The following is a 22,647-nucleotide window of genomic DNA, read 5'->3' on the forward strand; positions in this document are numbered from 1 at the left end:
GAGGACAGCTGCCCCTGGAACAGGAGCTGATAGGAAAAGAGCCTGGAGCCTGAAGGACTGTCTTCCGAGACATCCCCTCTGTGTCCTTGGCTCTAGCACAAAACCACACCATGTCCCCCTGATCTGTCATATGTGTGACTCTCCTCTCCTGAGCCACCTCTTCTTACTCCAGGTCAGTCAGTTCAAGTTTACCCAGCACCCCGAACTTATGATTCTGCTAGCATTTGCTTCACAGTATGAGAATTGACTGTCAACCCTCACCCTCTTTCCCTTTCATCTACATTCACCCCAAACCTGGAGTTCTTTGAAAACAAGGATCACATCTGTAATCCCTGAGTGCCAAAGAAGTACTCAATACACTCCAGAAGAGTTCTCAATGAATTATCGGTATGCACAGACATGAATGACTGAATCATTGGTGTGCACAGACATGAATGACTGAATCATTGGTGTGCACAGACATGAATGACTTGACTAGCATTAGAGAGGTCCTTAGCTTATGAGTCATTACACCTGTTTCCTCATCTATCCAATGGAAAAGCAGACTCCTGCCCAGCATCCCTTCACATAGGCATTGCACACCACTATTAAATGACTGTGAACAGTCGGCTTTAAGGAAACACTGGTAGTGGGTCTCCCAGGAGTCTCTAGACAGGATGGTGAATAGAATCTGAAATTGGGCATGTGCTCAGCCTACCATGAGCCCCACATCATGGTGAAGTCAGGCTCAAGATGCTAACAAGGCATTAAGCAGCCAAATGACAGAATCACTTAGGCATTCTGCATTGTCCAGCCTCTGACTTTTGGTTCCCAGTTGCCAGGGCAACAGGATTTACATGGTCCCATGCAACAGGTCACATGATCCCACACACTTCAAAGATCTTTCATGCCGTTGGTCCCACTAAGAGCTGTCAGCTGTACCTATCTTGCACCAGTGAATCAAGCAAGCATTCTCCGATGCGACATGTATTGGTTCAAGAACCAACACAGACTCTGATGCTTCTGCTGGGTATGAGAGGCACCATTCATCCTTTGAAGGTTTCAGTATGCTGTGACCACTGAACCCCTGTCGTTTCCATAAACACAGAGGCTCTGCATATTCATGAGCTTCACCCCAATCTCCACAGGGAACAAAAATCGCACCCACACCTCCAGTCGACTTGCCCTCTCTTGCTCATCCATGCTTTCATCAATACAACCCTATCAGTTACCTTTCTTTTTGCTGTAACAGAATACCACATACATGACTTAGGAGATGGAAAGCTTGTTTTGACTCACAGAGGCATATCAGCCCTTCACAGTGGGGAAGGCAGGGCGGTGTAGCCCCCATCCATGCAATGGGAGTCTGTGGCAATAGAGAACATAAACTAGAGCCATGGATGGCGATAACATCTAAAGGATCACACCTACTGGCCTAATTCCGCCAGGCGGGTCTCACCTCCTACATACCCCACAACCCTCACAATCACATCACAGCCTGGGGTCAAGCACTTAATGCATGGCCCTATGGGAAATACTTCAGGTTCAAACTAGAAGAGACAGTGTGATGTTCTTCAAAATATCCAGGTCCCTTGGGATTACACTGTAATATAAGGCAAAAGAAACAACATCACAGCAGACAGGGTCATCAATGTGCCCTATTGTCCGTGGCATACAAATCCAAGTAGATTTTGTTCCTACTTCACAATTGTGGGTTTATGTCCATATGTATCTACTGAAGACTTTTGTTAGCCCTCTGCCAGCAAGGTCAACATAGCTGGCTCAGCAGAAGCAGTGGAAGAGAAATGTGGTGTTGAAATAAAAATGAAGATTATTCGAGGCCAAAATGTGATGGCTGACTCAAAAAGTTTTACTGCCAAATAAAGAATCTGATCCAGCACAAATTCTAGGTGAACTCTTAGGGCTAAGATTTGTGAGAAGACAAACAGGGAAGATCTGTCAACGCCAACAAACAGAACTGTCTCAGTACTGCATTAGGGAAGCAAACGGGGTGATGCTGATTGACAAGTGATCCTGCCTCTTCCCATCCTAGAAGCTTTGCAGATGTTGTCTAGATACACATGGTCCATCTGAGTTGTGTCAGGCAGATGCTTCTGCAGAGAATTTGTGTGGCCTCTGCCGAAGAGCATGACACCCAAGTACTCCAGATCAGCCGGAGCCAGACCACACAACTATGTCACTCAGTCAGAGCTGATCAGTTTCTCTTTTTTCTTTTTATGTATTCTTCTCTCGTACAATACATCCGGACTGCAACCTCTCCTCCCTCCATTCCTTCCAGGTCCCCCCTCCACCTCCCCTATCCTCCAGATCCACTGCTCCTCCATTGCCCTTCAGGAAAAAACAGGCCTCCCAGGGATATCAACCTAATGTAGTATAACAGACGCAATAAGACTAAGCACAAACCCTCACATCGAGACTGGATGAGGCAACCCAGGAGGAGGAAAAGGTTCCCAAGAGCAGGCAAAAAAGTCAGAGATCCCCCAACTCCCATGGTTAGGAGTTGTACAAAAAATCCGAGCTCAACAGCCACAACATACATGCGGAGGACCCACGACAAAGCCATGCAGGCTCTATGATTGCCCCTTTAGTCTCGGTGACACCTGCAAGCCCTGCTTAGTTGATTCTTGAAGGCTATGAGCTCCAGGTGTTCTCAGCCCCTCTGACTCTTACAATCCTTTCTCCCCATCTTCCGTGGAGTTCCCAGAGTTCCTCCTAATGTTTGGCTGTGTGTCAGCTGATGAGACAAATCTCTGAGGACAACTGGGCACCCATCTGAGGTCTCTGGGCCATCCAGTTTCCAGTTCCTGGCCACTCAAGCAGTGTCGGGCGTGGGCTCCCTCTCGGGGCATGGGCCTCAAGTTAGACCAGTAATTGGTTAGCCACTCTGACAGGCCCTGGGCCACCACTGGCCCAGAACATCTTACAGGCAGGGCAGGTTGCATGGGTTCAAGGTTTTATGGCTGAGTTGGAGTCCTACCACTGAATGCCTTGCCTAGTTACAGAAGATGATCAGATAAGGCTTCATATCTTCCATTACTAGAAGTCCTCACTAGAGTCACCCTCGTTGCTGGTAGGAGTTGCTGAAGAAAGCAGAGGCAGGAAGACCACTAGCTCAAGATCAGCCTGGGCTAATCAGTATCAACAGGTATTGTTTCAATATGTAATGTCCTGCACAGATTCATCTAGGTCCCCAGTGGGTGGCACTATTTAGGAAGGCAATAAATTCTTGAGAATGCAGGGCTCTACTGGAGGAGAAAGATCATTGAGGATAGATTCCTGGGAAAATCTTGTCCCTGACACCTTCTGTTTTATGGCTGTTCCCTCACCATAGAAACATTTCCTACTGGGGAGGCGGTTAGATCACTCAATAAATGTCAATGACAATATAAAAATATATGCATGAGCCAGGGTGGCACACGCCTTTAATCCCAGCAACTTGGGAGGCAGAGGCAGGCAAATCTCTGTGAGTTCAAGGCCAGCCTGATTTACAAAGTGAGTTCCAGGACAGCCACGCATATATATATATATATATATATATATATATATATATATTCATGGAATAGATATAGATATAAATATATTCATGGAATGTGGGAGACCTTTGGGACACTGTAAAAGAACTAAACTTCAGATTATGGCTGTAGAAGAATACAATAGTGAAGGTACAGAGACTGTTTTAAATGAAACCACAGGTTTATCAATGGGTACAAAGGTACAGAGGAACAAGGGTTCTGGGGTACTGTACTGGGAGACTGGAGATGATAACAAGATGCTGCATATTCAAACTGCTCCGTGAACATTTCAATGTGTCACCAGAAAGTGATAATACACGCTTGTGGAGATTGGTATGTTTAACACAATTTGAACATGCACTGAAACACCACACGGCACCCATAAATATGTATGGCTTTTCTGTACCTGTTTAATTTTTTTTTTAATTTGCCAAATCCTTCTACTCTATCAGAATATAGTCCCTTTCCCCCTCAGACAGCCCAGCATGCCCTGGGCTGGATTCTTCTCTGGGTATTCCCAACCACATGGAGCACTGAACTCAGCACTGCCCGTAGCTGAGCGGGTGTTTGGTAAAACATGTGAAAAGTGAAGGGCACTTGCTGTCCTCGGGAAATGTTCTTAGGCTTCCCAGGGCATACACTGAGTTGACATTCTTTAAACTGCTTCATACTCTGGTCTTTGTACGTGTGGATGCCTTTGAGCACAGGTACAATGCCTGACTGCTTGCACGCTTGCTGTGGTTTTATGGTGTAGAACTGCTGGGGTGAGTGATTGACCAGACCTGGAAGAACGTCTGAAGATTTGTGTGACTAGGAACGGCAGCTGTATGTGGCAATGCTGGCATTGCTGGTGCTGCTATTTATGGTACTGCTTTTGAAACGGCCCTGAGGTCCTGGATTCAGAATTACGATGTCTGCTCCTCTCTCATCTTGGGTCATCTCCAATCAATCAGGTCTACTTCTTTCTCACATACATCATTGCCCTCTTCAAGCACCAGGGCCCATCTATATTCACAGAGATGAAGTTGTTCTCTTCCCTGGGGCCTGACTTCTAATGAGAATGACTATTCATGAGCGTTCTTGACTGAGCGGAGAGTCAATCTCCTGGACTTGCTGTTCCCAGCAGTCGTCTCGACTGACATCAGTATGTATCAGCAAGACCAAATGCTGAGCCTCAGCCTCTCTCTGGTTTTAGACTGGGATTTGAGGATAGAATAGAGAATTAGATAAAGGAGAATTGTTGGACAATCAAGACTGCAACAAGCCTTACCTCTCTCTGATCACATGGTCCATTGTGCAAGGCACACTTACTTGCATGCCTATTCGTGTACATGTGCACCTAACCTTTTCCACTTGTCTTCTACACTTGACCAGCCTTGGGCATTCTCATGAGCACAGCCACTTCTTTCAAGCTCAGGACACTCATAGGTGATCACACCTGGCTATGATCATCCCCAGAACCAGGACTGGTGATGTGGGATTCCCCTCTGTATGCTGTGAATATGCTTTATTGCCATTGGTTCATAAAGAAGTTGCTTTGGGCCTGTGGCAGCACAGAATAGAGCAAGGTGGGAACTCCAAGTAGAGAGAAAAGAGGAAAAGTAGGCGGGGTCGGGGAGATGCCATGTAGCCATCTAAAGAGAAAGCCACCAGCTGCCATCCATAACCTTACCGGTAGGCCACAGCCACATGGCCATACACAGATTAAAAGAAATTGGTTAATTTAAGATGTAAGAGTTAGTTAATAAGAAGCCTAAGCTAATAGGCCAAGCAAGTGTTGTAATTAGTATAGTTTCTGTGTGATTATTTTGGGTCTAGGTGGCTGGGAAATGAACAAGCAGCCTCAGACTACAGACCATGTCTTCCCAAAACTGTTCCTTCCTCACTTAACTACCCATCTTGATTAATTCAGCTTCCTATAATGGGCTAGGTGCTGACCATTTAGTTTCTTACTCAAAATTACATAATATATTTCATGCCCATAAAGACTTTTCAGTGTATTTGTCCCACTTTATAGATTAAGTCTCACAGGTTAAGTGACTTGGATGATGACATGCTAGCCAAGGAAGGTCCCTGCCAGATCTCAGTTGATTCCCATGCCAACCTGCCCTCCCCACCCATCTAATCCTGGCCCCTCTGCATTCCCTCCCATCCAATCCCAAACCTTGGACTTCTCTGTACTTCTTTGTGGTCTCACACCTCTGGGCACTCCTACAATACTGCTCTGCCTGAGGGTTATAGTTCAAAGGTCTTCTTTCCTGGGAATCCCTCCAGCCATCCCAGTCCTTCAACTTATAAAGTACCCTGTGCTCAGCCCTCTCTCATGACCTCTGACACTCTCTTATGCATGCCCTGGTGTAACAGTGTGTATGTAGGCGTTCGCCGTTACTCTTTGAGCTTCATGAAAAGCAGGAACTGCCTCTTATTTGTTCGTGTGTGTGTGTGTGTGTGTGTGTGTGTGAGAGAGAGAGAGAGAGAGAGAGAGAGAGAGAGAGAGAGAGAGAGAGAGAGAGCATGTATACACGCACACCTTCGACCCTGCAGAAAGCTGGGTTAGCACAGCTCTTAGTTTACAGACTTCCATCACCATGGTATCTATGACCATCATCAAAGGCATCTCCTCCTTGATTCCCTGCTGTCAGTCACTCAATGTCCTTCATGCCTCCTTTTGTCTCCACACTTCCAGAGCCTAACCCAAAGCACAGAAAGGTGCTCACAAAACATGGCATGGCATGACAGGTGGAGGATCGAATGTTATCCCACCACTCAAGGAATTCAGTCTACCAGTGCAGCCAAAGAAACTGGTTATTGGAACGAGACTGGGCTTCTCTGGCTGCTACAGAGAGAAACATAAAGCAGCGTACACACTGGAGACTAATTGACCATATGGAAAGGAAAATTGAAGACTTTCATTCCAATTTAGCTCAACCCATCATGCTAAAGATAGTCTCTCAGCACTGTATCCAAAAGCAATGTTTGGGGAGGGGAGGAGAGCTCAGTGATACAGCATCTGCCTAACATGTCTATATGTGTAAATGCATATACAGATATATGTATACAGATGTGGCAATATATACACATTTATGACATTCAATACCTAGCATACACACACACACTCAACACACAGCACTATACATACGAATATATGACATATGGCAAAATAGCACTCAGGGGGCACTCCTGAGTCCTAATGATGTTGTTGTCACATCACTTAAAACCGGCCCTTGTGAAACAGTGTCTACAGTACCTATCTGGGAAGTTTACCCACATCACTGCCAGGATTCTGAGGCCATAATACACTTAGAAACAAACAAGCTTGCCCCATGGTTTAATCCTTGTGGTAGATTATTAAGAAGAGGCTGCAATTCGTTCTGTCCTTTGTTGTTTACCACATGGCATTTGGGACCAACAGAATATGGCAGAGACGCTGTATACACTGGGAATAGACTTGAACAAGGGACCTTGTTCCTCTTTGTAAATCATTGCTAGAGATAAAAACAAATCAGAACCAAGTTCCTCAGCCAAACTCAGCCCAGAGTCACTGAATCCCAGATTTATGAGCTATGTGATGTTAGTGTGTGCCCCTGAGGTTCTGGGGTTGCTTCTTATGTAGGAATATTGTAGCAATTAATTGCTTTTTCAATGATCTACACAGCCTTTAGTGATCTGAAATTTGGGACTCCCCAAAGTCAGATCTGTCAGTAAGAAAAGGATCACCTTTAATCCCAGCACTTGGGAGGCAGAGACAGGCAGATCTCTAAGTTCGAGACCAACCTGGTCTACAGAGAGAATTCCAGGGCAGGCTCTAAAGCTACAGAGAAACCTGTCTTGAAAAATCAAACCAAAAAAAGAAAGAAAGGAAGGAAGGAAGGAAGGAAGGAAGGAAGGAAGAAAGAAAGAAAGAAAGAAAGAAAGAAAGAAAGAAAGAAAGAAAGAAAGAAAGAAAGAAAGAAAGGGACCTTGCACTGAAGTAGACATGTAATAAGGTCTAAAGGCAGTCACTTAGAGGAAACCACCCAAAACCTTCAAGCAATGACAACATACCCTGAGTAAGTGCAAAGCCTTGGCGGAGGGGGGAGAACTCCTGAATAAAGGACAACATGCAAGCTGGCACACCTGTCCATCTATCTGATAATACTTACATTTACTGAGTACCCCCTAATATAATCACCAGATTCACCAACATGGGTTTTTTCCACTTTAGGAGATGATCCCATTCACATTAGACTAATTCAATTAATGGACGCTACCATGTCTAACTATGGGTGATTTTTTTCTCTCAAAATGCTAGATGCCTAAAAGTAGATGCACGAACTGCTAGATTAGTGGAAAATTATTTGAAAATCTGTTCACAGACTACCGTGAAACTCAACCACTATCATTGGGATTCCCGGGAGCTAGTGACAGAAACCAAGGCATATGTTTTCCATCCCTACATGCTAATACATAAAAAAGGAAGGTCCTTTCGACCTAAAAATACAGTTTGCAAATGTTCAAAGGCTGCTTGTCATTATGTCTTCTCTGAAGATGTGCAGAGTTTGCATTTTAAGTGCAAATGTCTGCTGGTCTCCAAACTCCGGGGAGAACCACAGCCCAGCCAGGCTGCAGCCGCTCAGGTCAGTGTCTTCTCCACTTATCTTGTAAGGAGTTATGCTTACAAGATGGCCTAATAAAAGAGTAGTGTGCTGGAGCTCGCCAGCAGCCACAGAACTTAGGAGGTTGAGGTAAGAAAAATTGCTATGAATTCAAGGCCAACCTGGGCTACACAGCAAGGCGATGTTCATGGAGCAGGACACATGACTCAGCAGTTAGAAGAACCCTGGCTGCTCTTCTGGAGAACCCAGGTTCTAGTTCCCGCACCCACATGGCACCTCACAATTCAGCGTGATAGCCTCTTCTGGCCTCTGTAGACACCAGGAACACGCATAGTACACAGACATGCAGACAGATACCTATACACATTTAAAACAACAACAACAAAGAAAACCTTATCTTAAGAAAATCAGAGCTTCAGAGCTCTGATTTATCTCAGTAGATAAATTACTTCACAAACAAGCATGAGTTTACCCCCCCTCCCCCGAAACCATGTGAAACTGGATTCAGTAGTATGTGTGCAATCCCAGAGTTCTGGTGATACGAGGAGGCAAGGGGAAAATCCCCAGAAGCTTGTGGGTCACTTAGCCTGGGATATGAAGCAGCAGTGAGATATTCTGTCTCAAGCAATGTGGAAGGCAACGATCAACACCCAAAGATGTCCTTTGTACTCCATACACCATGTGTGTGCATGCAGATGTACACACACATGCCACAAACACAAAGATTTATAAAAGAAAAAAATTGAACAAAACAAAAAGGTGTTCTGACTGGGACTTTATGACACCATTCCAGGACTAGATCTTCCCCCTGGGAGAAGAGATTTGCCAGTTCGGATGAGCACAGGGCATCCTTTAAAGACACTCAGGACCGTTTAAGGCGAGGCAAGTAGGAGAGCTTTGCCCAGCATGCATAAGACCCTGTGTTCAATCTCCTGGACCGCAAAGAAAAACCAAAGAAATACATAGGACTATCAGAGAGAGAACTGATGGAATCCTGTAGCGAGCACATGGGCTTTGGAATCATACCTAGTCCCATCCGGGTCCTGACATCTGTTTGCTCTGGGGCCCTTAGGAAGTCACTGCATCCTTCCAATGTCATGTTCCTCAGCTGTGACATGGGAACTTGGTGGCTGTCACGCTAGCATATCAAGAAACGAATGTGGAGAACTGAGCATGATACCTCCACAAAAAAAAAAAAAAACAGCCATGAAATTCAGGTAGTGGATTTCAACTTGATGAGGTGGGAGCTGTTTAAAGTAACAAAATTTATTAAACCAATGGGGTGACTGGAGAGAGCCCCAATTAATGTCATGCTGATTTTAACAACTGAGAAGTCCCTCCTGGCTACTCTGCCTAGCATCCTTGTCTCCAAAGTCACAGACCAGGAAAACACCAAAGCAAACAGATAATATACTAATAGAATCATGCCTAAAGAATATGTAAAACCATCCTAGTGGGAGAATTGGGACCTATGAGGCTCACACCTACACTCTATGGCCCCCACCTTCTTTTTCTCTTTTTCGGGTACATTACCATTGATGGGCACCTGCTGCGTACCAGGCACTGTGCCAGGTACACTATGGGCATTCACATCTTATTTTTACAAGGGCATGGCAAGCTGGGTAGTGACATCCCAGACTGGCAGGTGAGGAAACGAAGCAGAGCATCTAAGTCCCTGGCCAGACGTCCTTTGGCCATTGTGTAGTCTGGTGGGCTGGGCGCACACCTTAATCTCAGCAGTTGGAAGGCAGGGGCAGGCTGATCTCTGTGAGTTTGAGGTCAGACTGGACTACCTGGCAAGTTTTGGGACAGTCCCAGAGACAGAGAGACCTTGTGTCAAGGAATAAGAGAGGAATAGAGAATCCGCATGTGCCCTGCATCCTACACACCATATGCGATGAAGCCCTGCTATAAATCTACCATCACACACATTGACATTCGTATTTATTATGCATACATATACAGACATAACCTTTATTGTGGAAAAATGTTTCTTTTTCTTATAAAGAGTTTCAAAAGAAAACCAGAAATGATTAATTGCGCAGCAAACTCTTACGTCCTCACCGCTCAGCTCCAACAACTGTCTGCTTGTGGCTAGTCATGTTCCTGATGTACCCCAATCCACTTCACTAACTCTGAATTTGAAAGCCAGCATGGGGCACTGGGTTGCTTCACTCATATCCGCAGTAATCTCGACACTGGGAAACATTTGGAGAACGTTTGCCAGGTGCCATGCAGGCTAAATCAAGGCAGACACAAACTCACACATCATCAGGAATCACAACGTTGGGACCTTATTGCTATCCCTGCCCCACAGATGGTGGTGAGACACAGAAGCAAAAGCAACCCACCAGCCTGAGGTCCCATGGCTGATTATGGCAGACCTGGGATGTGAGCTCAGGTATCCTGGGCTCTTAACCTCTGCACCGCACAGGAAGCATAGCCCTTTTTCTCCCAAGATCCTCTTCTCCCACTTGTCACAGAGCTGGCCCAGAATGGGATTATATAATATATTATATTATATAACTATATTATATAATATTATATAGCTCATCCTCTTTGCTGCCCTGTCCAGCAGCTCTGCCACATGGTCTTGCTATCAAACTGCCTGGAAGGAATTGTGCCTCCAGACACAAGTTGACACTGAGGTTCCTGTGGCCTCTGCTCAGTACAGAACGTGAGGCTAGTGTAATAGACGCCAGCCTCTACTCCTGGGGCCGAGGAGACCAAAGGCAATGCATTACAGTCACAGGGCACAGAACACAGGTCAACCTTTGGCAATTTTTTACAACTTGACACCCCAGTGCTCTCGTCTGCAGTCCCTGCTGTCTTCACATAGGCGCTGATTTCTCCAAGGCCTTGGCTTCTTGTGAACACGGCTGCCACTCAGGATGCTCTTGACCACACTGGGAACAGCCTGCAAGGAATGCTTTTCGTCTTGATTGAAACCCTCCGCATTCATTAGCTCTCAGCAGCATGCGGGGTCCTGGTTTAAAGAGGGGGTGAAAGGGCTTAAATGTCTCCAAAGGTTCCTGAGACACAGGACTTCTCGGGGGAGAAAGGGTGATGATTTCAGGGGTAAAGGAATCAAAAGCACATGGCCTGCCTTTCTCTGCGCATACAGAGTGACTCAGAAATGAAGGGAAGGAAAAGTTAGGGAAAACAGTTTTGAGTTTCGTTGAACCAACATTGGAAAAATGCAGCAAGACCCTTTCCAAATCCAAAGCAGAACCGTGTCCTTCCACCTCTGTGGGAAACTCTGCTTTGGAAACCTGGTCTCCAGGGGCTGCCAAGAGCCCCAGCCTCCGCAGAGTCCCTCTACCCATCTCCTGCGCTCCCTTCTGACGCCACCATCCCAGACCTAAAAGCCCAAATGAAGGGTGGGAAGGAGACCAGGCCAACGCTGGTGATTCTCAATGCAGAATCTGCTCCTTGCTTATCTGTGATGCCAGTAGAACCATCCCCATGGATGAGAACATGAGTGGACTCTTGCCTGGGAGACTCCATTAGCGGGTGAGATGTTGAACATGTTCGGGGCCTTTCCAGCCACCTGTACTCGCTACTAGCAAGTAATAGTCCCTGCCACTCTGCTAGCTTGTGGCTTTGAATGCTCTCTTGACCTCTGCCTTGTCCCTGACTGCCAGAAGGCATCTATCTCCCTTGGGTACCACACCAACCAAAGGACTTGACTGCATGCCAAAGCCTGACTCTCAGAATCCTGCGGCAGAACATCCACCAGCCTGTACGACACTCTCTTGGTGAGTCTCAGTACCTGGTCCAAGAGGTTGTGGACAGAAGAAGGTGATGATACAAAAGGAGCCACCTCTGGTCACTCTGCTTAGATCACACACCTGAGAGTGGAGGAGAACTTGGAATCTACATGACCCCATTTGTTGCCCCAGACCCTGACACAAAGGCCCCAAGTTCCTGGGCAGAGCATCAGAGGCTAAAAATGAAGTCTCAGGTGTGCAGGCAGGCTTGTGTGCGGAACAATGCTGAGCTTTGATTAGGTTAAACCTGTTTTGTAAGTTACCCTGGCCTTTTAAATCCCAACTGTCATGGAGCCTCTGCTTTCCAGGAAGTTATTCCCAACAGCAGTTGTTTCTGCCATCGTGGTTATTATGAAACCCTTTATTTTGAAAACACATCTCCAAACAAGGCTCCTCATGCACTGTGCTTTCTCTGGTACACTAGAAGCAAGATGGCGCAGCTGTTTCCCCACGGCCCACTTCTCCATGTGTTATCCCTGCAGGGCACTCAAGTCCCCAAATCCATCTTGTAGTCACCACGAAAAAATGCAGAGGCACGCTGTGGGGGAATCATGTCAGCTCATCCCAAACACTCCCCTTCAGCCGGCTCCCTGCCCCACACATGACTGAGCCATAACACAATGACCAGTGCAGAGAATAATTCATTATGTAATTAAAAGTTTTTTCATCAGAGTCTGTTTCTAAAGCAACTGGTGGGATAATACCAATTAAGAAGCACTAACAGAGGAGGAGCTGGACCCTGACGTCAGGGCTCACGCCCGAAAAGTTTACATAAGTTGTCTTGTGCCAGAGACCCTGACAGAATCTGCACATGCTCCTCAGGCTGGCCAGACCTCTCTGCAGAGGGCTGAGGCCCACAGACAAAACTGTACCTGAGTGGGAAGACAGAGGGCTTTGAGAGGGGATCAGTTAAACCCATCTCTAACTGTCACAGCTGTGGCGCCCTGGGCAAGGCACCATTACTTCCCTGACCTGAGTTTCTGCACTGGAGTGCTGTTGTTAATGCTACCTGTCACATGCCAGATCTCTGTGAGGATAGAGGTTTATGTGCAAATAAATACAAGAGACGAATACTGGCCATTGTCAGTGCTCTGTATGGAAGTTTATTTGTTACCGCACGTCCTCCAACCTCAGCGTGAGCTTGGAGTCTATTACCCCTCTAGTGGCATGTCTCCCAGGGTCTCAAGAGAAACCAAAGGCTGTGATTCAAAACAGGACCCTGTTGGAACCTCTCACTGGCAGATTTTCCTCTTCCTTGGTCCCCTTTTTGATAGGAGGGGTTCTGTGAACTAAACATAAGTTGCTTCCCTCGGGACCACTCTAAGGGGATATGACAAATTAGAAAGTATAAGCACAGTTCACATGACAAGCATGGTGAAAGGCGCGCGCGTGCGCGATGCTTTGGAAATCATCGGGGAAAGATCACGCTCTGCTTCCCGTGGGTGGACACAGAGGGGGAGGTGACGTGTTTCCAGGCAAATGGAAGCCAAGACGAGCTGGGAACATGGGTGAGACTGCACGCTCCATCCAAGGCTAGTCTTCCCTCTGCTCCTCTTGCCTCTGCCTTCCCTTGCTCTCCCCGTCCCAACACCATCCTTCCTTTCCCTTCTCGTGAGCAGTAACACCAGCTGTCCCTCCTGCCTGAGGTCTCTTCAGCCCTCTGGTTCATCATGCCCACTTCTCTCTTTTCCTGACTCCCAACTAGCCTATTCCTGATCAGCGGAAGCCCACTGTTGGTACCTTGGTGCATCCTGCCTGAGCGTGGATGTCGCTGAGAGTCTGAAAAAGCCAAACGCGTGGTGTGAAGTCCTTCCTATCAGCACCCAACTGGATACATCCATGAAGAGCTCCTCTGCCACACATCTTCCAACCTTGGGACTCTCTAGACACTGGTTAGCAAACAGCTTTTTTTTCTTTTTAGGTGTATTTATTTCTTTTATTTTTCTTTCTGACAAAAATTTTTATTTTCAAATTCTTCCTCTCCTTACTACACTCTAACACATATTAAAGAAACTTGATTTCAAATTTTTATATTAGAGAATTTCTTCTTTTTCCATTTACTTTGAACCTGGCCTCAACAGAGAAAGGTAGTTAATAGCTAAGCATTCAAACTCGGGGTAACTACAGTTCACAATAATCTATCATGTATTTTTTTAATTAATTTATTTATTAAAAATTTCCACCTCCTCTCCTCCTCCCATTTCCTTCCCACTTCTTCCCAGCCCCCTCCAGTCCTAAGAGAAGTCAGGGTGCCCTGCCCTGTGGGAAGTCCAAGGCCCTCCCCCCTCCATCCAGGTCTAGGAACGTGAGCATCCAAACAGACTAGGCTCCCAAAAAGCCAGTACATGCAGTACAATCAAAACCCAGTGCCATTGTCCTTGGCTTCTCAGTCAGTCCTCATTGTCAGTCACATTCAGAGTCCGGTTTGTTCACATGCTCCATCAGTCCCAGTCCAGCTGGCCTTGGTGAGCTCCCATTAGATCAGTCCCACTGTCTCAGCGGGTGGACGCACCCCTCACGGTCCTGACTTCCTTGCTCATGTTCTCCCTCCTTTTTCTCTTCATCTGGACCTTGAAAGCTCAGTCCAGTGCCCCAATGTGGGTCTCTGTCTCTATCTCCATCCATCGCCAGATGAAGGTTCTATGGTGATATGCAAGATATTCATCAGTGTGGATATGGGATAAGGCCAGTTCAGGTACCCTCTCCTCTGCTGCCCAAGGACCTAGCTGGGGACATCTCCTTGGACATCTGGGAACCCCTCTAGAGCCAAGTCTCTTGCCAATCCTAAAATTGCTCCCTTAATTATCTTCTTCCCTGCTCCCATATCCACCCTTCCTCCATCTCAACCATCCCATTCCCCCAAGCTCTCCCCAATCCTCTCTCCCCTTCTCCCTACTCTCTCCCCTTCCCCCACCCCATATCACCCCTATGCTTCCAACTTTTGCCTGGCAATCTTGTCTGCTTCCAATATCCAGGAGAATAAATATATGTTTTTCTTTGGGCTCACCTTCTTATTTAGCTTCTCTAGATCACGAACTATAGGCTCAATGTCCTTTGTTTATGGCTAGAATCCACTAATGAGTGAGTACATACCATATTCATCTTTTTGGGTCTGGGTTATGTCACTCAGTCAAGTGTTTTCTATTTCCATCCATTTGCATGCAAAATTCAAGATGTCATTGTTTTTGACCGCTGAGTAGAACTCTAAAGTGTATATGTGCCACACCTTCTTTATCCATTCTTCTATTGAGGGGCACCTAGGTTGTTTCCAGGTTCTGGCTATTACAAATAGTGTTGTTATGAACATCAAGAAGATGAAATCACTCTCCTCCTGAGCAGGCCCAACGAAGCCCAGTGGTCCACTCAAGCATGCACTCCTGAGGCCATTACAAGCTGAAGGAGTGGACACAGACAAAACTTGTCTGTCAGAGACATTGGATCAGAAACTTGCTTCACTCAGAGTTTCTCAATATTGGTCACACAGCCTCTGGGAACTGGGGGCTCTTTAGCCTCTGGAACTTGATTTTGAGAGAACTTGCCAGGTCGCCCCCCCCCCCCCCCCAATGGCTGGGCTTTCAGGAGAGCTGGGCCTATCTTAGTTACTCCATAACCCGCTGGCATTCAGTGAGAGCTCAAAAAAGCCTTTGAAGCCTTCTCAGGAACAGCAATTTTTATTCTAAGGAGGATTTCCAAAGAAAGAGAAAAACAAAAGATGGGCTGTCCAAAATACACACACACACACACGCGCGCGTGCGCGCACACACACACACAGCAAAGATTCTCTTGGATGAAAGGACCTGCAACAGTGCCATCTAGTGGGGGTCAGGGACTGTCCTGTGCTCTGGTTTCCCCAGCTGATTCCAATAAAGATAAAGCTTCCAGGATGAAGGTGTCTGCGGCTCATCAGAAAGAGAAGGCAAGACCAGAATACGTGAGTCTGTAAACCTTACCACCGGTGAGTTTGTAAGCCTTACCACCTGCTGGCCGACTCAGCCATGCCCTCTGTCTCCCTGTGCACACTCACAGACATGCTCTCTGCCTATGGCCATGCCACTGCCTGCCCTGCGGGGCTCTGCTGCAGGCGTTTCTATCCAGTACACTGTCTCGAACTCAGATGCACGTTTCCAATAAAACAGACAAGGCTCTCTCTGGACTTGAGCTCAGCTGTTCCCGTTTTTACAGTTTCTTACTTCTGAACCTGTTTACATTATGACAGGGTTACTGGGAGAAGTCGACCGTTCTTTTCAGAGTCTTTATTCATGAAGACTGCCCAGGAAGGTCATGGTCAGCAAGGCCCTTTGCTACACACCTGGGTAGGTATCACCCTTAGAAGGGCAAGAATATCTTTTTTTTTTTTTCACAAATAAGACTTTATTTCTCACTATTAAAAATCTGTATTTCACACAGATTCTTGGACTGGTGGTTCATATCCATCAGCTTGTTCAACCTTAGCACCTGTCTCATCACCAGTAGTTTTTCCAGAACTACTACTTCACCATGGAGCTCCATGAGTTTTCCCAATTCAAACTTGGGTTTCTTCAGCATTTTTACTTTCCTAACGAAGACATCATGAAGAGGATAAATGGACCGGCAAGCCTTTTCTATGTCTTTCCCAATGCTGTCTGGAATCAGTTTATTAACCACTTCCTTCAAGTCATTTGTCTGCACACTTGGGTCATGATCTCCATCATCTTCTTCCGGATCTGGCGGACCTGCTGGTGCTGTGCATATGAGGTCTTGTGGATCTGATTGTTGCATTTTTTAGTGAAACCAACACAGAAGAGTCGGAGCAAATAACCATCGGTTGTCTTGACATCAACGTGAGCTTCAATCATGGTCTGCCACTTTTTGACCATGGAACACATTTTGTCCTGGGTAAGATCCATGCCGTGGAAGTTAGACAGTTTTTGCCCTGAATATCCTCAGTGATTAGCTTGAATTTTCTAAATGCAACTTCATCATTTTGGAGATCAGCAAGGCTCACTTCAAACACACGACCCTTGAGGCCATTGGATGCAATTTTGGTTCCTTGAGTCCTCGTGACTAGTGTCTTCCCAATGTTTCTAATATTGAACATGGCCGGGGCTTTCACATCATACCAATCTTTCTTCGAAAATGGATCAAACACTTTCTTCTTGGCTCCCTTCTTGCCGCTTGTTCTTGCCAACCGCCATGGTGCTGCTCAGGGAGCCAAAAGGGTGCAAGGATATCTTGAAGGTCCCTCTTCACACAATGGGAACTCTAACCCACCCCTCTACAGTGAGGATCAGGACCCATCATTTTACATAATTTTGTGACTTGGGCTGCTGTCCGGGAGGGACCTGCCTTGCCTTTCAGTATTGAGATCTGGAGGCTGTGGCCATAGCAGTGAGGGGCCAGCAAATAATATTTGCATGGTACTTTCTATACACACGGACTGGGCGTCTTCTTTGGCCCAAGAGCAGTGAGAACGAATAATAAGCTTGCTGGATTCTTAGGCTGGGGATGGGGAAATCTAGGAGGCATCACTCTCAGCATCCTCCTTCCTTCAGTGCACACAGGACCACTCTGGGCTTCTGGTAAAACGAGGACTCCCAGCAGCAATCATCCCTGTAAGAAGCATCGCTGTAGGAGGAAAACATGAATCATAGCCAGAGGGGCTAAAAAAAGGACTGACTGGCTGTTTTGTGTGTGTGTAAGAACCCAAGGAAGGGATTTCTTAAGGGCAAGAAATAAGGTCAGGTCGGCTGTTTCTCCATAGAGTGCTCTTGTGTACACTTGCTCCCTCCCTCCCTCCCTCCCTCCCTCTTTCCCTTCCTCCTTTTTTTTCTCTCGTAGACTCATCTGCCCCATTAGAACTGACCCAGCGTCCTACCAGCCTGATACACCGCCATAACTTCTCTATCTGTTATCAAATCTCAAGAGCAGATCTGGTTAGGTTAATTTGGTCCCTGGTGTGGGTCTTCTGGAATCAGATGACCTCTCTCATCCAATCAGCTTACAGGGAAATGGTAAGAGTACTGATTCATGTGACACAAATAGAGTAGCTAGAGCATGTGAATGTGACGTAGAAACAGAGCAGGATGACACACACACACACACACACACACACACACACTGATAGAGATGTAGAGATGCTCCACACAGTGTTATTAATGACAGCAAACACCATGTTCCTCGCTCGCTGGTTCACCCTAGGCTATAAATTCCCTATTCATTCTCTAGACATATGACTTTCCAGTCTCAGAACAAACACCGGACACTGAGATAAATCAGTCACACCACAATCTGCCAAAGGCTCCCTGGGTCACTATATAGATTGAGGCCCAGCTGACATCTGCTTCTCAAGGGGATGCTTTACAGAAGCTGGGCAATGGCTGGCAAGTCCCCTAGAAAAGGGAATAAATAAATAACCACCAGATCAAATAAACTTAGCTTCAATGAGAAAACTGCAGAGTAACCAAGATGACATGAACAGCAAGAGTCAGGCCCTTCCAGGGCTGGGGCCAGGTCCAATAGTGTCAGGTCCCTGTGGTCCATGGCCAAGAGCCTCAGAATCCACAAAAGAGATGGCTCCTCTCCAGACTCAGCAAGTCTGTTCTCCCAGTTAGTCCGTCTTTTAGGCCGTGAGCTGGCAGTCCCAGCTGATAGATACCGTGTCCTTGCCTCTACCTGAACTTAATTCAAACCATTCTGCCCAACCCTAATTCAGGGCTTTTATTAGGTTTTAGGTTACTCTATGTGGCACAATAGAAATATTTTTTCGATCTTAAATTAGAAACATACCATGGGAGAATTTTTGAAAGCCTTTCGTAAAACTGTAGGGTGAAATGTCTTCAACTCTGTAACTGAAATCTAACCATAATGACCTTTCATCGGGAGACTGACAAGAAGACAGGCATGTGTCCCCCTGCAAAATGTGCGTCCCCCCCTTACCAAAAGCCACCAACAATATTCCTCTAACTAGTCTAGGATGTGTGAGTACTGAAAGCAAGAACACCCTAGAGACATTCCAGGAAGAACAAAATGAAGTCACCCTGGCTGGCTTTTCAGATGTGATGCCATAGCAGACGTGATGTGAGACCTGGGTGGAAGGCTGTGCTTCAGGTGGAACAGGCCCAGATCTGTTGCTTGCCTGACACATTCAGACACCAGGGGAAAGTGGTAGTGTAGGCCACTATCCTTGTGGGGAGTAAGCTGGGCATGGGGGCAAAGGACATGAACTCCAGGCACCAAGGCAAACCTAAGTTAGGAAAGGTTCTGCTGCCTGCTAGGAATGGCTCCTCTCCTGAGCACCCCCAGGGGAACACATGGTCTGAAATGAAGTACTCCTGGAGCTAATGACATCCAAGGTTCACCTCCTGGACATCAGAAGGTCAGATAATTCATCAGGTTTATGAATTGGAATATGCAGTTCCCTAGTACTCGGGGCCCAAAGCCCCAAGTGTAGCATATTTTGGAAAAAAAAATCAAGGCAATGAACCAAGTCAGCTGATAAAGTCAGGGAAAGACAATAGCGAGAACAAGCGTGCATCTGTCCCATGCCAGCTATGACATTTGCTTGAGTTACACCAAAAATTCTGGATTCTGAAACCACTGTGTAAATCTCCAAGGTGCCCTTTGTCTCTTTGATCAGACTAGGATCTCAAGGGCACAACAGCGTCCCAGCTTGATGCCACAGGTGTCGCACTGCAGGCAGGCTAAGCATGGAACTGGGAGGGCAGACAGCTCCTGTATGGAACTGGGAGAGATGGTTCATTTCTCGTGGCACTAAGGAGGATGGTGCCACCTTGCTACCCACACACCTGTGCTAACTGGCCAAGTGGCAAACATCAGGTAAAATGAAAACCTGGCACCTCTAGGCGCAGCAGCCTGAGATGAGTATGCCTATCTGAGCGAGTCACTGGCCCCTTACCTAGCCACGGGCTCTGCCTCCGGTCCTGCAGTTCCCTGTATACCCTACAGGCGGCACTGGATCTCAAGCCAGCAGGCACTTGTCATGGCACTACAACCAGTTCATACCTGCTTGTAGAGACTGGGCCCTCAGGGAACAGTGGGGGAACTGAAAAGGCCATAGGTCTAAAAGACATGTCATGTGGGTATTATAAGAATCAATGGGGGGGGGGGGGAATTGGCTGAAAATCCCAAAGGGTCTCCCCAGGGAGACAAGATTGGAGGTGTGCCTTGAAGGAAAGACCAAAAAAGTAGGGGCAGTGGGGAAACGAGGCAACAGTACTTAAATCGGATAGATCAGTCCATGCTGCAACATACAGGTGGGAACAGACACTGTGTTTAGGGACAGGCGATGTGGGACAAGGGGCTTGCCTTGCAGTGGGCAGAAATAGCTCTCAGCCTTGAAGCTTCATTTCCAGGGTGTTCTCTCTGAAGGTCTTCTGGGGAGCTCTCAGGCAGAGCTGCCAAGAAGAGCACTGAGCCTCCCCATCCTTAGCCTCAAGTTGTGGTTTTCATGAGGTCTGAAGACATGGGAGATACTGCCTGGTCCCACTGCCCTCTCCCCCAAATCTAGTTCCTATAATCTTGAGTAGCAGCTTCTCCCACAGATAATCCCCAAGATCGAGGGTCAATTTGTCCTGCATTGAGCATGGCAGTCAGAATGCGCCCTGGGATCTTTGGCACAGACCCCAGATGCTGGACTTGTTTAACACAGATTTGAGCCCAGCTCCTTACCTACCCTCCGCATTGAGAATATTATTCCACTGGTCTAGAAAGCCAAGGAGCATCGCTGCATTAGAGTGTGAAAAGGGGCTGGGAGGAAGTCTCAGCCTCACAAGCATCATGATATGAGTTCAGATCCCAAGAACCCCATAAGGCTGGGCATAGGCATGTATGTATGTGATCCCCATGCTTTATAGACAGATGGAGGCAGAGAAAGGAGAATCCCTGGAAACTCATGGGCCCACTAGCCTGACATATGCAGCAACAAACAAGAAAGAGAACCTGTCTCAAATAAGGTAGAAGGTGAGGGCCAGCACCCCAGGTTGTCCTCTGACTTCCACATGCATACCATGTATACTTGCACATACATACAAACCATACAAACACGTCCACAGGTACATACACAAACACACACACCACAAAAACACATCCACAGGTATATCCACACATACTCATTACATATACCCCACACAAACACATCCACAGATACATACACACACACACACACACACATTACACATACAAACACATATACACACACATATTCATCACACATATACACCACACAAATACATTCATGGTTACATACACAAACACACACACATCACACACACACACAAACACATCCACAGGTGCATATACAAACACACATACCACACACAAACATATCCACAGATACATTCACAAACATACAAATACACACATCACACATACCCAAACACAAACACATCCACAGGTACATACATGAATACACATACGACACAAACATATCCATAGGTACATACACAATATGCTACACACAAACACATGCCACACAGACACACCCACCACACATGAACACACACACACACAAATTTTAAAAACAGGGAGTTCATATATATATAGGGTGGATCAGACCTTCTAAAGCTAAGCTTTCCTCTTATCTATATGATATGAATGTCAGAGGCTTTTTCTGCAGTGACCCCACAGGAGCCCCAATTTCTGGGCTCTCCCAGGTCTCCAGACTTCCTCTAGAATGCTACATTCTCCCCCTCCAGATTCAGCTGGCACATACGTGAACACAGGTAGTGCCCTTCCTCTCCAGCTCTAACTCCTGAACAGTAGAGGGGGCATCAGAGAGCTACTCCAGGCCACCACATACTGCTTCGCAGGGGAAACCTGTCCAGTCCTGCAAGATCATACTGTACGGAGGGAAGGACCCGTCCCACAAAGCCTGGACCCAGTACCAGCCCCAGGCCTGGGGAGGTGATGAGAACCCAGACCAGACCAACAAAACCCTTTGTAAAGACGCTTTCACCTTTAGGTACAAAATGATGGGTAAACAGATCCCCATTGCCCAGTCAGCCTGGTTCTGCCTGTTAGCTCAGCTCCATTTTCTACCAAAGGGGCCCCTCTGAGGAGGAATACTTATATAGTCACCCCATGGCATAATTTGAATTTTCTGTCTTCTAAAAGCTTTTATTTCAAGGATTAGTCAAGCCTCTTGGTGTTAGTGAGAGACCATCTGGTTACTGAGCACGAGCCCTTCAAGGCAATACTGGGAAACCACCCCATACCTTCTTAACTGCCCTGCCATGGGGTGATTTATAAATTGACTGTCTCAGGTATCTGCTTCAGTAATGCCCTGGTTTCCCAAAGCTAGTAAGTGGTTGAGGCAGATTGGAATCCAGACCTCTCTTCAAATCCCAAGCTCTCACCTATTCAGATAGAAAGACAGTCAAAAGCTTAGGATAAGATGTTAACAGTCTAGGCAGTGCCTCGCTACAACAGTGGTGTGTGTGTGTGTGTGTGTGTGGTGTTGTCAAATCCCAAACTCTCACCCATTCAGAAAGAATGACAGTCAAAAGCGTGGGAGAAGATAGAAACACTCTAGGCAGTGCCTCGCTACAACAGAGCCCCCAGGCTGTGCCCAGTGAGCCCAGATACAGAGGATCCGTGAGTAAAGACAGAGTCAGACACCGACCCTAAAGGCTCTGAGGGAAGCCTGCAGACTGCAGTGACCCCCAGCTAAGCACTGAGCCGGCTGTTAAATACCCGTGCTTTTCCAGGAAAGGCTCTGTTCTCTAAAAGACCTGCATTTGGGCTTGATCTGAGAGGTTTGACCTTGGAGTGGAC

At 46.8% G+C, this 22,647-nt stretch overlaps 1 pseudogene; it reads right to left on the bottom strand.

Moving 5' to 3' along the window:
* Positions 1-16,276: 16,276 nt before the first annotated feature.
* Positions 16,277-17,750, bottom strand: LOC130873564 (40S ribosomal protein S3a-like; annotated as a pseudogene).
* Positions 17,751-22,647: the final 4,897 nt, after the last annotated feature.

This window comes from Chionomys nivalis, chromosome 4, assembly GCF_950005125.1.
Source record: "Chionomys nivalis chromosome 4, mChiNiv1.1, whole genome shotgun sequence".
Classification (NCBI taxonomy): Eukaryota; Metazoa; Chordata; class Mammalia; order Rodentia; family Cricetidae; genus Chionomys; species Chionomys nivalis.